Source organism: Hylobates moloch, unplaced genomic scaffold, assembly GCF_009828535.3.
Source record: "Hylobates moloch isolate HMO894 unplaced genomic scaffold, HMol_V3 SCAFFOLD_3, whole genome shotgun sequence".
Classification (NCBI taxonomy): Eukaryota; Metazoa; Chordata; class Mammalia; order Primates; family Hylobatidae; genus Hylobates; species Hylobates moloch.
In genome coordinates this window covers 131,666,540-131,677,476 of record NW_026652278.1, presented here as the reverse complement: position 1 = coordinate 131,677,476, position 10,937 = coordinate 131,666,540, and positions in this window count along the sequence as shown.

The following is a 10,937-nucleotide window of genomic DNA, read 5'->3' as shown; positions in this document are numbered from 1 at the left end:
CCATATGCATTCTTTTTTTTTTTTTTTTTTTAAACAGGGTCTCTGTCACCCAGGCTGGAGTACAGTGGCGCAATCTCTGCGCCTCCTGGTTCAAGAAATTCTCCCATCTCAGCCTCCAAGGTAGCCAGGACTACAGGCGAGTGCCACCACACCCGGCTAATTTTTTGTATTTTTAGTAAAGACAGGGTTTTGCCATGTTGGCCAGGCTGGTCTGGAACTCCTGACCTCAAGTGATCCACCCGCCTCAGCCTCCCAAAGTGCTGGGATTACAGGCATGAGCCACCGCGCCTAGCCGACCGTATGTATTCTTGCTTAAATAAATATTCTCTTAATCATTTAAAAAAAAAACACGACTGGATTCTTTCATGAAATGATGACTTTGTTGCTTTTACTCTTGGCTTTACTTTGTGTATTAGCAAGAGGGTCTTGAATTTAGTGGCTGCCTCCTCCAGGATACTAGCTTAGGCTCTTAGGTCTGAGACCTCTATCTCTTAGGTGCAGATGGAAGATTTGCAATAAAAGATATCAATTTTCTACCATTATTACTCTCCACACTTGTTCATATGCTAAGTTTAAAATCTATATGTCCACTGGACACAGTGGTTCATGCCTGTAATCCCAGCACTTTGGGAGGCTAAGGCGGGCATATCACCTGAGGTCAGGAGTTCGAGACCAGCCTGACCAATATGATGAAACCCTATCTCTACTAAAAATACAAAAATTAGCTGGATGTGGTGACACAGGCCTGTGATCTCAGCTGCTCAGGAGGCTGGGACAGGAGAATCGAGAATCGCTAGAACCTGGGAAGCAGAGGTTGCAGTGAGCTGAGATCGTGCCATTGCACTCTAGCCTGGGCAACAAGAGCAAAACTCCGTTTCAAAAAAAAAAAATCTGTATTTCCAGTCTGATAACTTTTTGCTTACAGGATAAACTTCAGGTTAGTGACTTTTAGTTTATTTGTTCGGTGGAAGTACAATGTATGACAAATGCATTGAGTAACATCAGGATTCCCTGGCATGAAAAGGTGGAGGACTGACTCAGCCAGAGTTTCCCTAAAGTACCTCTCACATGGGCTTTCCAGAACCTAAATGACCATCATTTATTATGTCACTTTTACTTAGTTGACATGTAAAATGTCATCTCAATTTTACAGAAAATTCATTTGAAGGCTGATGTGACCTTCAAATTAATTTCTGTCTTGATAGGTCTATAGGTTGTAAAATTCCTAGATGTTATAAAGGCCAGAATGTTGAGTTTTTTAAAAAAATTCAGCAAAAAGGCATTCTATTCTTGTTATAGCAACAGTTACAAGTTTGTGACACATGACAACAAAAATACCTTGATTTAAGGATAATTTTACTTCAAACTACCAATTAAATATATAATTATGTGGACGAGGCACTGTGGCTCATGCCTGTAATCCCAGGACTTTAGCAGCCAAGTGAGGCAGAAGGATCACTTGAGGTCAGGAGTTTGAGACCAGCTTGTGCAACATGCCAAGACCCCAGCTCTACAAAAATATATTTTTTTAATTAGCCAGGCATGGCGGTGCACACCTATAGTCCCATCTACTCACGACTGAGGTAGGAGAATCGCTTGAGCCCAGGAGTTCGAGGTTACAATGAGCTATGGTGGCACCACTGCACTCCAGTCTTGGCAGCAGAGCTAGACCTGTCTCAAAAATAAATAAATAAAATAAATATATAATTATGTAATCACATATGTAAATCTTGGCCTCCTTGTACTTTCAGTGCCCCCAGTTCAAATTCAAAGGGTATTTTTAGTTCCTGTTTTTCCTTTTTACCAAGCTTGATCAGTGAACGAGAAAGTCTTATCAATCATCTACTTGTTGGAAATCATAGAGCTTTTGAACCACACAGCTCATTTCAAAATTAGAAATGCCTCCACTGAGGGGCCCATGTCAAGACCTTCCAGAAGCAGTTGTCACTAGATCTTAGGTCTGACATGTGTCTTTGGGTAAAAGCAGCTAAGAAATGTTTCTGGAGATGGTATGAGTGGAGAAAGCAATAGAAGTCGTATTTCTATTCTTTAACAAGTAAATCCCAATTCATATTTGCCAGAAAGCAATATAGCTATTTCTCACTAAAAGTGTTTGTTCTAAAATGTTTGCAAAACAAAATTATTTTTAAAGTACAGCATACTTTCCCATTGACACATTCTAAAGATGCATCCTCAAGGAAAATTTTTAGGTGGCAGAAAAATATTTTCTTACTATTCATAATAATCACTGACATTTACTGAGCGCTGACTACTTGCCAGGCATTGTTCAAAGATCTTTACACAATTCTTTCATTTTATTCCTCACAATGATCCTACTAGGTATTATCTCAATTTCCCAGGTAAGAAATGTAAGACCAAAAGAGTTTAAGTAAGTAGCCCAAAGTCTTATGGTTGGGGTAAAGAAAAGATGAACTCAAGCAGTCTGACCCCAAGGCACCCGCCTTCCCCACACCACTGTGCTGATATCAACACACATCCAGGCTCACCAGGAGGAAGAGGGCATGTTCCTGGTCTGCCAAGCACTGAGATAAAAATACACTGTAAGTTGGATCATGGGGTGTGGGGTCCTCATCTCCACCCTTGATAACATCCTAAGAATTCATCTAGGATGAATTCTGTTTTTCTTGGCTTTAAACTCATTCATGGTAGATGACTGGATAATGCTAATTGCATGACATAGATTCACTCATCATAAGGGGTTATGAGTTAATGTACTCCCTCCCTAGGGGTATTTACAGCATTGGTAGTTGAATATTAGTTTATGTTGATTGAATGAAGATATTACAGTTTCACAAGTGCTACTGAGAAACAATTGTAGAAATCAGACAAGTGAAGGTTAAAAAAACCTTTTTTTGTTTTTTTTAAGAGATAGGGGTCTGTTGCCCAGGCTAGAGTGCAGTGGCACAATCATAGCTCACTGCAGCCTTGAGCTCCTGGGATCAAGTGGTCCTCTCACTTCAGCCTCCCAAGTAGTTAGTAGTTAGGACTATAGGTGTGCACTACCATGCCTGGCTAAAAACCTGTTTTATTAAGGATAAGTTGGATTGAGGAGTAGGAGTTAACTGTGGCACAGGCAGACTCTCTAATGTTTTTCCCTAGGTCTAACACTTGGTACATCTCACTCAAGGAAGGCTTGGCTCCTCAGAGCACACACACAGAGCAAAACAGCTGCATCATCTGCATCTGCTATGTCCCTACACTGGAACAAAGTGAGAGCTAGGATTTGAGACCTGGCCCTGGAAGGAGAGCTGGGTCCTAACCCCATCATGACTGCCACCCACAAGACAGGAGGTGGGCAAAACACACCCACCCTTGGGGGGAGATCCGAAGAAGAAGGGACAGGAAGAGCAGAGTTTCCCATGAGCCTGGAGAAACTCCCCACTTCACCAGACAGCTAAATCATGACTAGTCCCTCAGGGAAAAGTGAACAGGGCTGAGAGGGGCTGAAGCTACTTTTCCCAGTGCTTTCAAAATAATGAAAACTCCTATCATATGGTCCAAAGCAGGAACGCATGAGGGAGAAGGAAGGTTCCCTACAATGCAAGAAATTATGTCAAATGCTCTATGCCTACTGGTTGCTGCTTTACATACACATTGCACATAGAGTGAAAGTTCCTGAAGGGTTTATTGTTCTTCGGAATTTATTTAAGATTTGACCGGAACCTTGTAAAAAAGATATAGCAGTCTCACTGGCAACAGGCAGCTGGTAATGCACCCATAACATCCTAAGAAGAGTGCTATCCAGGGGAGAAGCTGGTGACTTCCCCTGGCTGAGAGGCAGCAGAAGCCTATTTGAAATAAGGAAGCATCATCTTTAAAGAGCCTTTAATTAATATTGTATCACTTCCAGCACTGTAGGAATTCAATAATGGAGCAACCCAACCAAGTACAACTGGTTGAAGATCAATCAGATTTGGATTTTCATGTGACAAAGATTTTTTTTTAAATATAAAGCATAAGAATTTACAATCATCCCCTTCACCATATTTTAGGGAAGATTATTGTTTCAGTGGCTCAGTTCCTATGCCTTTGGATGCCTTTGGTGTGCTGGTCAGAGAAATGGGTAGAAAAGATAAAGTATGGGGAGAAAGTAAAGAGAGGTTTACTTGATCTACGTGGGAAAGAGCATAGAGCTGCCTAAGGAGGCAATGAAAACATCTAGAACTCGGCAAGGATAGCAAGAGAGAGGGAAGGAGGGAGTGTCAAGAGAGGCAACCTAGGCTGGAGATTTTGAAAGAGAGAAGAGAAATTTCAGTAGCTGCCATGAGCTGTGGGGTTTGGGGGAGACAGGAATGGAAAAGTGGATTTGTTGCAAGTTTGAATAGGCAGTTCTGAGTAACTCTCTTTTACTCCAAGGAAAGCTTCAATATATTAATCATTCTTCAAGAATTTGGAATGGCATTTGTTTTTCTCTTGCATATGTTATCATGAGGTAATAGGCTTTAAGGAATGGCAAAGAAGCCCAGATTTATTTGGATATATCTATTTGAATCTTTCTAGAGTGAGTCATTCTGTGGGTACTGTGCTTGTCCACAAAGTATAAAGTGGTGATTGTAAAAGGATGTGCCTGGGAGGTGGCCAGAGTACAGGATGTGACAATGCCTCAGCAACACAGTGGTGACAAGGCTATGTTAGAAGGGAGCCCAGCAGAAGCCAGAGACCTGAGTGCAGCCACTTCTCCAGCACACTTCCCGTCACCTATCAGTGACTCCCCTGACAGAGACTCATGGTTGGTTTTCAGCACGTTGTCTTTGGGTCTTCCATTCTGCAGGATGTTTGCCGGAGAATGGCCAGCTGTGAGGTGAGGCTCCACCTGCTGGGCACAGGGTCATGGAAAGTCAATGCTCTGGAATTAAAAGTGCATCACTTCAGGATCAGCACTGGTGCCGTGTGACTCTTCACCTACTTGGCCTCAGTTTCTTCACCTGTAAAGCAGTTGTCTTGGGAGGATGGTATCAATGATCCCTTTCAGCTCTTAATGCTCAATGATACCTTTCCAGATACTCATTCCTTACTGTATCTATTGCTCCCACTTTGTCTTACCCCAGGGCCCTTGCCATCTCCAACTCCTCACCCAGATGTTTATTCTACTCACATCATGGCCCTCCCAATTAGACCTAACTGGGCATGAGCAAAAACACTGGGGCTGTGGCTAGAGTGTCAAAGCTGCCTGCTCCTGAACTATAAGCTCTAGACTGGCTGGGGGAGAAAAGAGGGCAACTCATCAGTGACCCAGGCACTCTGGGAACCATGTTCTGCATGCCCCTTCTCCGCACACACAGAACAAGACAGTAGAGCCTGTCTCTGGAGCTCAGACAGCTTGCATAGCAGGAGGAAGCAGCTTTGCTTTTCTCCAGACACTTCTTAGAGCCACTGAAACAGCAACTGGATAAATATAGGAGGATGACGCATCAACTCTGAGTGAATGTGAGTGCATGAGCATGCGTGCACAGACAAGCCGGCAAGCTGCAGGCTGCCACGTGGCTCTCAACCTCCAAGAATCGACACACGGGCTCCCAGAGCCAGAAAATCTTAGCAAAACTTGGTGTCATCAAAGAATCTTGGCAGGAGGGTGATCTGAGGCCATGAGTGCAGTCATGCCCTTGGCTCCTTGGAGCATTCACGGAGGTCACCCTCTGCTCGGCCCTGGCTATATATAGTCTTGCTTTCTCCAGTGTGCATACAGTCTTTCTGAATGAAACACCAGAAATCCTCCCAGGCTCTGTGAAAGCATCAACTGAGTGGCATTTGAAGGTCCTAGAAAATGAGTGGAGGAAACAGAGCAGGTGTTTTGCTCATTGTGAAAGGCAAACGCTGACTTGGAAGGTTTTGAGGTAGGGAATATGGGCCAATCTCAGCACTGCCAATTTTTAATTACTAGCACAATTAGCAGCCTGGCCTAACAACAAGCCTATTTTGTAAAACTCTGTTTAAGAACCAGCAAATTGTGGCAATAGCACTAAACAGATGAATAGCACAGTCATCATATCCCACTCTCTGAAAGCAATGATCTGCCTGCACAGTCCTGAACTTATCACAGCCTCTACCACCAGCAAATACCTGACATCCTCTTCTCAGCCCTGACTAAATTGGCATAAGGGTAAGAATCATGTCTCCATAAAGGCAATCTTCCTGTGGTTGATCAATCATATTAAGTGAACTATATTAAATCAATGCAATATACATCAACATTAGCTTCTTGGGATAAAATAAAATAGAATCTCCCTGTCCTCTTATTATCGTCTCTTGTCATGACCACTATTTGAAATAATTTTGAAATATTTAATGTAAAGGCATACAACCCCTAAAGGTTGTGAAATAGCATCTCCTTGGAGATAGGATTTCTGTGAGAGACCCAGTATCCATGAGTGTCCATCCGGCCTTGATAGAACTCATATGTGGTTGAATCTGTTACTTAGATCAAACCTAAGAGACTCAGACAGGCCAAGATTGTTCCTCTGGGATGTGCAAGATCCCTGAGGAAGAAGAGGGGCTCATAAACAACAGTAGAGGATCTTTGTAAGGAAAGGGAAGCTGTAGACTTTTCTAGACCGTAAGACTTCATCTCTAGGACTGAGTTAGAGAAGCAGAAACCATAGACTTTGATAAGCACCTCTTGAGCTTTAACTGAGCCCCTAGCTCTTGTATTCTTGGGTCAAGACAAGTGATTGCTGATTCTTCACTGAGCTAAACTTTAGGCAATCATGGTGGAAGGAATCTCAGACTGCTTGAAGAAGATCTGGGTAACTCCCTACCTACAGAACCACACTGATTTTAGCAGAGTATGCTCTACCAGAAGATCAGCAGAGGACTGAGTAGTGTTAATTGCAGAGTTACTGTATTAGGCTGCTGTAATAAAATACCTTAGACTGGTAACTATAGGCAACAGAAATGTATAAGCAACGGTTCTGGAAGCTAGGAAGTCCAAGATCAAGGCACCAGCAGATTTGATGTCTGGTGAGGGCTTGCTCTCTGCTTCACAGATGGCCCCTTCTTGCTGCATCCTTGTTTGGTGGAAAAGATGAACATCTCTTGGGCCTCTTGTATAAGAGCACAGACCCCATTAATCACCTTCCAAGGCCCCATCTCTTAAGTGCACCATGTTGGGGACTAGGTTTCAACATATGTATTTGGGAAGACACAGACATTCAGATCACAGCAGTCACTAAGAAGAACTTGCTCCCAAATATTGCCTCACTTCATGCCTAATTCCACCATTATAAATCTATTTACTGGAGACAAACATTGCTTCTCTTTGAGAATCATCTACAAATACTATGCAAGGGAATGTCAATCATTCCCCACCTTCTCCTGCTCAGACCTACAAGCATACTTCCTAGGGGTCCTGACCAGCTGGCTTCCAGTTAAGTTAGGCCAAAGGGAAGCCCTAGCAGGAATTAGAGGGCAGGGGAAAGAAAGAAGTGGTAGTATTCCCACCTCTCTGTCTCTCTGTTTGGGGGTGTCTCTGGCAGTGTCCACATTTCCCCTGTGGTCACACCAGGCCTCCAGTGTTGTCTGGGTGGTCCAGGCACTTTTCCTTGATACCTCTAGTTCTTGCCATTGCTAATCTTTGCCTCTACATCTCCTGTTTGCTCTTCAGCTCTCACAACCCATTTGTAGCTGATTCCCCTATTCATTTTCTTTATTGAACTAACTGACTTGGGCTGTTTTCTTGTCTCCATCCTAATTTACTCAGGGGGTACTGATATGGTTTGACTGTGTCACCACCCATATCTCATCTTGAATTGTAGCTCCCCTAATTCCCACTTGTCGTGGGACAGACCCAATGAGAGGTAATTGAATCAATGGGTCGGTCTTTGCTGTGCTGTTCTCATGATAGTGAACACGTCTCACGAGATCTGATGGTTTTATAAAGGGGAGTTCCCCTACACAAGCTCTCTTGCCTGCCACCATGAAAGACGTGACTATGCTCCTCATTCGCCTTCTGCCATCATTGTGAGGCCTCCCCAGCCATGTGGAACTGTGAGTCAGTTAAACCTTTTTCCTTTATAAACTACTCAGTCTTAGATATGTCTTTATTAGCAGCATGAGTACAGACTAATACAGTTAGCATATAGATATATTATAAGTGAGCTTAATTATTATTTTTTCTCTGCAAGACCCTATAGTAGAAGGGAAGTTCCAGGAAGCTCAAGAAAGAAGGATTTAAAAAGGGAGAAAAGGTGAATGTTCCCCAGGTCTTCTCTACCTACAAAAGGTCCTCCTGACTCTAGTGTTGTGTGGGAAAGCCATAAAGAAGCAGCTGCCTTCCACAATGCTGATTTGTTACTCTCTGGCTTTACATCATTGAATCTCTGCCCCAGCTGAAATCTGTTTGCTGGCATCCATGATTCGTGAGCTCCAATTGCAGACTTTTGCATACCCATCCTCCTCCCCTATGACCACCTCTCCCCTACCTTCCTCTCTGTCTATATAGGTATATGGTTCTTCCCCCTTGACAAACCAACTTAAAGCCTAAAATCTGAGCACTGTTATTGTTATACAGCCTGTCAGCAAGTTATAGGCGCAATCTGAGCTTAAATCCACCTGCATTCTTTTGTTCATTTGTTTGTTGGTTTGTTCTTGCCAGAGAACTTGCAGTTTTGATTATAGGTGCTTTCCTATTTGGCCAATAGAATTTTAAGGTCCATACAGATATAAGACAATGTCTGCTATTTCTTTTGCTGCCTGTTCCTGCCCTTCCCTCTGTCCCTCCAACTCCCAGCAATTATAACATCTAGAACTGCTCTAGTATGTCCAACAAATATTGACATGCTGCCTAAACAAAATTCCTCAGCTAGAAAGACTAGGCGTATACCTATTTGTCAAGACAGCGTGCTCTGTAGGAGGAATGCTGGTCTGAAAACCTTCAGACCTATTCTATCTCTGACAGAACATCTCCAGTAGAATGCAGTCGCCAGGCACAGGGTTTGGTCAGTCATTATTTTTTCATTTCTCCCTGGGCCTTGTGTGCTTAAACTCTATCTGCAATGCGGTTGTTTTTCCTTCAGTACAAACCTCCTGAAGGGGATTCTTGCTGATGGCATCTGTGGCAGAGACGAGCTCATGCCTGAAGAGATAAATTATTTATGGTGAATGGTGCCCTAATGGATTCTGTGATCAATAATGCTTATAATAGCACAGCAGTGGACAAATCACAGAAGGGCTAGAACATGTGTCTACATCATTCTGAGAAGATGGGGTCCACCAGATAGCAAAAGGAGAAAAGGGGTACTTATGTCAACCTCAAATTGGTTCTGGATCAGGAATAAAGGGCAGCATTAGGTTTGTTCGTTGGTTGGTTTGCTTGTTTAAAGGGACAAATCAGTTTCTAGTCATGGGGGACACCGCACCAAAATGCCCCTAATATTATCCCCTTCCCAAAGACCAGCCTTCCTGCTCTAATCTAGCTAAGAGTCTCCCCAAAGTTCTGAGCTTTCCCAGCAGCTCTGCAGAGAACAGCCTGAGTTTCTCGCTGTGTACTGGTATACGGGCTGCCTGCAAGTAATGAAGACATTAGTATCTGTTGCTTAGAGTGTTAATTGCTTCACTGTAGTGCTTAGCCCCAGTTCCTAGGCAACATCCAATATCGCAACAGGCCTCTTTGTGCAGATGTATAATCCTAAGTTTAAAATTTCTCAAGACTCTGCTGTCTTTTATTTTTGTGGTTTGTTTTGTTTTGTTTTTTGGCCTGCAGGAAAGTCCTACCAGGATATCTAACCAGAATTTCAAAATCAACATGTCCAGAATCAGTGGCATTATTTCTATATCTCTCCCCGACCTCCTACCTGCTACCTCACCCTCCCACTCCCTGCAAAACAAAACAAAACAAAACAACAACAACAAAACCCTGGTTTTGCTCTTGATCTACTGTCATCCTGTCACCAGTGTCCTGTAGCTATCCATGCCCAGCGCCATATGCTTCCCTTTCCAGGCTTAGCTCAACTATCACTCTCTTTCTGAAGTCTCCCCTTAAATCTGAAAAACATGGTGCTTAGGTTTCTCCCTAAGCACCACTCTTCACTTCTAGCTGATGTGATGGATAGTTGTATGTGTGTCATCTCTCAAATGACACAATGAACTCCCTTTAGGGTATGCAGCATGTCTTAATCAACTTTGAATGTCCCAAAGAGGCTAACACAGCACAATAATAGACTTTCCATTAGAATTTATTGAATAAATGATTAAATGAGCAAATCGTCTGTAGGTAACAGAGGCGGCACTGGCAATGCTTATTTTCTTTATCATCTATATCCCTAAAGTGCACAACAGAAAATAGTGGGACGGGACTAAGTCACATCAGAGCAATTCTAAGTGAACAGCCCTCAAACTCTGTTCCACTATACTGAGCTCCATTTTCCTATACCTGGATTTGCACAGGCGTTTCCCAAAGGAAGTAAGAGTTCCCAGTATTGTTCCCATAGCTCCAGCTGAACTGAGGAACTCAGAACTTTGAACTGAGGAACTCAGAAGAACTTTCTATAGAAAGGACAGAGGAACCTGGGCTTTTCTAGGCTGATTTGGATGTGGAAAAGCTATGCCAGACATTCCCAAGGCACTAGATAGCTATAAAGGAAAGAAATAGATCAGGATCTTAGCCATGGGCACTGAAAAGTGTTGAGTGTCACCATGGTCAGGGGCTTCTCTAGTCACCCCTGGGATCCAATAGCCAAGCAAGGTTGGCAGCAGGGCCACAGGGCCTGAGGTCCCACTTTCCCACTCTCACATAGGCATCGTCTCATCTTTTTGAATTGATGGGGTTGTCTTGGTAGGCCAGGGGTAGGAGATAAAGAAAGATAAAATTATTCATAGGTAACATTCGTACATGCATCTAGCCAGTACCAGGACACGCAACAAATAGTAATTTTTTTTCTGTAAACCCTTTAGTTGGTGCCATCCAAGATGTACTGCTGGGT